This window comes from Orbicella faveolata, unplaced genomic scaffold (genome assembly GCF_042242905.1).
Source record: "Orbicella faveolata isolate gen_17 unplaced genomic scaffold, um_ofav_v1 contig_26, whole genome shotgun sequence".
Taxonomy (NCBI): domain Eukaryota; kingdom Metazoa; phylum Cnidaria; class Anthozoa; order Scleractinia; family Merulinidae; genus Orbicella; species Orbicella faveolata.
In genome coordinates this window covers 19,928,230-19,934,291 of record NW_028301554.1, presented here as the reverse complement: position 1 = coordinate 19,934,291, position 6,062 = coordinate 19,928,230, and the positions used below count along the sequence as shown (strand labels likewise).

At 38.7% G+C, this 6,062-nt stretch overlaps 1 pseudogene; it reads left to right on the top strand.

The window, feature by feature from the left end:
• Nucleotides 1–4,437: 4,437 nt before the first annotated feature.
• Nucleotides 4,438–5,423, top strand: LOC149108468 (5-hydroxytryptamine receptor 1D-like; annotated as a pseudogene).
• The last annotated feature ends 639 nt before the right edge of the window (nt 5,424–6,062 follow it).

The window sequence follows — 6,062 nt, the reverse complement described above, 5'->3', positions numbered from 1 at the left end:
GTCATTTTCTATCACCCCTCCACGTTAAGGGTCCATTAACCGATTCATGCGTGCGCTCGCGCGCGTTGCTAAGGAGGTGAAATTTCACTTCCGGTTACTTACGTCAGCCTGAGCGCGGAAAATAATAACAACACAAAAACTTGCAAATTCGCTTACATTTTAGAAGTTTTTCTTTGTGTTTCACAAAATACAAAGCAAAAACAAAGTACAAGCAAAGACAAAATAAGGGAAAGACAGATAAACAAGAGTAACAGAAAGAGAAAAACTAACTCCGTGTGGCTTTGTATGATCTTACCGAAGTGCGCTGGTAGTGTAAATTGTGCACGCGCTGATAGGGTAACTTCCAATATCTATCGGGCGCACTTCCGGTTTCTTTAAATGCTAAAGGAAACGCAGTTTTTCATGAAATCCAGCCTTTTTCGACGAATTTCGATTAAAGCCAATGTTGGAAACATAGCTATGCATTCCTTTTTCGAAATCTTGCTTTGTTTAGACCTTATTAAGTTCTTGCTTGATCTGTTAGTCGCGACACAGCTCTGCTGATCGGCTAAAAACACTCAAGAAACCGGCAAACAGAATTTCTGCGGATCATAGAGCTTGTGTCATATTCCTGAGGATCGCCGAAGCTTTCACAGTCTACAGTAATTACCTTACTCCTATTAAACACTTAATGCCCAGTACTTTCTCGGTCTAAACAAAGTCTTTAACTGTGCAGCCTCGAAAACAAGATTTCGCACACCACCGAAATTTGAACTAAACCGGCGGAGTAGGATGCCAGTCAACATGGCACAATACTGAAGGACATGATTCACTCCACTATATTATTGATTAAACGAACGCCCAGGTGAACAGAATTAAAACCCGGACTTGGGGACGCGCATAAGAAAAACTGAAAGCCACGGCGAAGGGTGTTAATATCTTTGTCACCGCATCTCAGTTACAACAGCAAGGAAACGACCTCCTCAAGCTCTCTAACAAACTCTAAAGTTTCAAGAACGTGATTTGTTTCTAAGATTTCGCCTCAGGCTTGCTGAATTGTTTCTGTTCGAGACATTAAGCAAGTGGGGTTTGCGTGAAACGATCCAAAATAATATAACATTGCTTGAAAACAAAACTGCAATCTGTCGCTCAAAGAATTTTAAAATCGGCCTCTCTGATGGCCGGCAAAATAACAAGCAGATATTACATGACTACCTCAACGTTTTAGAAGAGGCAGAGCGACAAAGCAAGTCTTCAGCCGTGGTAAGATATCTCTCTAATATAATAGAAACAGGAAGGATCGTTTAACAAGACATGCAGTAAACACAGATATGAAAGCGAAAAGTGACAGAATGTACTGATGTAAAACTGGCGATTCATTTTATTGAGACTAAAGGCCATTAAAAAAAAAGGTTTTTGAAAATAAAATTCGATTTCCAGGCTCCCAAATGGCATGCACCCAACATGCTTACCGATCTAACGAAAAATGTTTAAGGTGGCCGAACACAGTTTTCGTGCACGCTTTTGCTGATGCAATTCAGCGCGTGCACAAGGATTGAAAAACAAACGTGCCTTCAATAGAGCGATCATTTTATTTACTCACCACCCACACTATATGTGCTATTTTTCTCCATTATTGAACGCAGTGTATTGATGCCTTTAGTCTTATATTACAAAGCTATGTTAGAAAAGGTAACGACGCAAAGAACCCAGCAATTCTCAGCTTTTTCTTTGTTACCGAAAGAACCCAGTTAAATGCAGCGCATGCGCAATTGCTCGAAAAATTGAGACCGATTGCTTTTGCAGAAACTTGCCGATTTCTAACGATCCAGTCGATAGAATTTCAAGAAATTTGGCAAAAAAATAATTCAGAAACCACGCGAATGATCTATCGCAAAAAATCTGAATTTTGACATAGGGAATTTTTAATAATACAGAACATGCAGTGAAAACGCTTTACGGCGAATTACGAAAGTCGCCTATGTCAAAATTTTATTAGAACAGTGTTGACAGAAGGGATTTAATGTCAATTCATAGTGGGCAAATGATGAAAAAAATCTAACGACTGAATTTTTTTTAAATAAACAAAAACCATTTTTTATGCCTTGTTTTTAACCAGCCCCGTTGCCATGGCAACAGCACTCACCTTAGCCAAAATGTGAGAATAAACCCTTCTGTGGTTAACCTTGAATCTTGCAAAAAACGGGCGCCAAAGCATAAATAGCTTTAAAGTAATGGTGAATTAGGCAGAGGCTCTTGAAAACTGTGTTCGGCCACCTTTTTTGTAAAATGACGAAGATCCTATTTGTACAAGTGAGGCTAAAATGTCCGCTCAGTCAGGGAGTGTTAAAAAAAAATTCGATTATCAAAATAAACAGACTGGGAGACATGTGATGTTCTATTTCTCGTACAATCTTTGATGGATTTGAAGTAAAAATACATTTTCGGAGTTCATTTCACTCGAGTTTCTCCGCTGGATCTTAAGAGGCGCCCTCTGTAATTTTCAACTATGGCCATTTGGACCAGAAAAAATCAAATTCCTCAAACTTTCTCAGATGAATGGTCTAGATAAGTGATTCACAAAAATATAACTTTCAGTTCAATTCAATTCGTATTTTAGCGCTGGGGCCACCATCTTGGTTTTGCCGCTCTGAGAGGGCTTTCAGCGGCCATTTTAGGGCACATTTTTAACAATTTGCCATACAAAGAAAACGATCTAAATCCGGGTAAAAACCCTTTATTCGAGACAAGCAAATGTTTCTTGTTACATTGAGAGGCTGTTTTGGCAATTTGATCATCACCTGATTTTTCTACAGAATTTTAAATTTCTTCCCTTTCGGACTACTCATGAAGCGCCATAAAAAAGGCGAAGTTTAAAGGAAAATATCGCCAAAAGTACATCACTTGAGATCCCAAAACTACCCTCCGCTTAAAGAGCAATGTCTCACCTGTAAAAACATGCAATAAAATTTTGGGCAGTTAAAACTGTAAAATGTTAGAAGAAGAAGTTTAAGGGCCCATTAACTGATCTTTTCGAGCCGTTGCTAAGGAAAATTTATTCTCATATAATCTGATCATTTTTAGTTAGTTCAGAGTTATTTCATGTGTTTTAACTTTTTCATGATTAGTAACACTAGTGATGACGTCATCAGGCCACGCCCATGGTCATGTGACTAATACCGAAAAAACGCAAAGGCTCCCAGGCAAATTACTTTTTTTACTTAGCATTTTGTGAAACACAAAGAAAAACATCTAAAATGTAAGCGAATTTGGAAGTTATTGAGTTAGTTTTATTTTCCGCTCGCGCGCGTTGCTAAGGAGGTGAAATTTCACTTCCGATTACTTACGTCAGCGTGAGCGCGGAAAATAAAAACAACTCAATATAACTTCCAAATTCGCTTACGTTTTAGATGTTTTTCTTTGTGTTTCACAAAATGCAAAGTAAAAAAAGTACAAGCAGAGACAAAATAAGAAAAAGACAGAAAGACAAGAGCAATAGAGAGAGAAAAACTAACTCCGTGTGGCTTTGTTTGATCTTACCGAAGTGCGCTAGTAGTGTAAACTGCGCACGCACTGATAGGGTAACTTCCAATATATATCGGGCGCACTTCCGGTTTCTTTAAATGCTAAAGGAAACGCGGTTTTTCATTAAATCCAGCCTTTTTCGATCAAAGCCAACGTTGGCAAGATAGCTATGCATTCCTTTTTCGAAATCATGCTTTTTTCAGAAAATTACGAATTTTTTAATATTTTGAAATTCTCTCAAAATCTGACCTTTTAGAAATGAAACAAAATCTATGCATAGCGTAATGAGGATTTAAATTAAAATATTAAATCAATGAAAAAAATCCCGATAAAGTAATTTGGCTGGGAGCCTTTGCGTTTTTTCAGGATTAGTCACATGTGTATTAAAAAAAAAAAAAGGAAAAAAGAAAACGATAGACAGTATCAAGTTAAAAGATTATGATCTGTGTATCTTGATCAGCTTTATCAGTTCATCAGTGAGGCCCTATTAGGGGTTTTCAGGATACTGGATATTTGGGTAAAAAGTTAACAGGATGCAAGAAATTTAGGGGAAAAATTTATGGGGTAGAGCATGTTTGGCAGATAAAGCGGGACAGTTGTGTCTTTCGCTGCCGGAAGTGCCATCAAATTTTGCAAAAGACAACAGACTGACGAATAGTGCGCAGGAAGTAATGATAAGCGACATTTTCTACCAAAAGGAACAACCAACTTAAAACTTGCGCTAGCTGACCATTTCAATTAACAAAACGTTTAGAAAACCGACAAATAAGAGCGATATTTGAAAGTCTAAACAACAATTTTCACCTGTTTAAATGCCACCAAGTCTGCAAGAAAAGAGAGTAGATCTGATAAGCCATAACAAACGAAACTAGCCTTATCATCCGGTGACAAACATATAAAATCATCCGCCTAACCACAAGAAGTTCAGTCAAGTCTTTACAGCTTAAAGCGCTGTCTACTCAAGAACCAACTACTAACTACAGAGAACGATGGCTAACATAACTGCCAACGATGGAAATTACACGAGATCTGCAGGGTCAGTAGATGGCCTGTATGTATTTCTCTCAGCCCTGAACATTTTTCTCTCCATAACAGTATCACTAACCAATGCATTGATCCTAATCGCTCTTCATAAAGTGACTTCTATTTATCCTCCAACGAAACTCTTGTTTCGATGTTTGGCTGTCACCGATATTTGAGTTGACCTTATTTCACAACCACTATATGCCATCTATTTCCTTTCTCTGAACACATATATAGACATTAACTGGGATGTTCTGTTCTCAATCTTTAATGTTTCCACTGTTGTTTTGGCGACAGTATCGATATTGTCCTCAACGGCAATAAGTTTGGACAGACTTCTCGCTCTGATGATGGGGCTGAGATACAGACATGTTGTAACATTAAGACGAGTACGAGCGCTCATAATTTGTGTTTGGATGCTAAGTAGCGCATTAGCTGCATGGGTGCAGTTTGGGGAAGACAAAATTCACTCCATTATTTTAAATGTGTTCTTGGTTTTGATAATTCTTTGTATCCTGACCTCAATCATCTCTTACACCAAGAGTTATCTCTGACTCCGCCATCATCAAATTCAGTTACAAGAAAACCAGCAACGACAAGGACAAACACCAAACGGAGGAGAAATTCCACTGAATATAGCGCGATACAAGAAGACGGTTTCCAGCATAGCATGGGTACAGTTGGCATTACTCATTTGTTATCTTCCCCACTCTGTTTTCAATATTTTATCGTTTCATGATATACTACATGTAGACCTAGGCAGAGCTATAGACGTAACATTTTCTTTTCTCTTCTTAAACTCATCTCTGAACCCGATACTTTACTGTTGGAAGATCAAAGACGTGAGGCAAGCAGTGAAGGACACAATTAAATTCGCCTGTTGTGCATCATCCTAGACCTCATTAAGTTGTTGCCCGAGTTGTCAGTCGAGATCAAGCTCTGCTAATGGGCTAAAAACACCCGAGAAACCGCCAAACCGAACTTCTGCGGCTGGTAAAACTTGTTTCATGTTCTGAGCATCGCCGAAGCCCTCACAGTCTGCAGCAAACGGATTTACCTTATCCCCCAGTTAAACACTTATGTCCAGTGCTTACTCAGCTTAAAAAATTCTATCAACTGTGCTGCTGTCGATGAAACCTCGAAAACAAGATTTCGCATACCACCGAAATTTGAACTGAACAGAGTAGGAGGCCAGGTAACATAGCACGATACTGAAGGACATGATTCACTCCGCTATATTATTAATTAAACGAACGCCCAAGTAAACAGAATTAAAATCCGGACTTGGGGAGGCGCATAAGAAAACCTGTCAGCCAAGGCAAATGGTATTAATATCTTTGCCAGTGCTTTCCCAGCTACAACAGCAAGGAACCGACCTCCTTATAGGCTCTTTAACAATCTCTTAACTTGTCGAGTGTTGTTCCTGGGATTTTGCTTCGGGTTTCCTGACTTTCTTAAATACGATGAGACACTAAGGAAGTGGGGCTCGTGTGAAATTATCCAAAAAAGTAGATGTTAAAAAAAATGTAAAAATG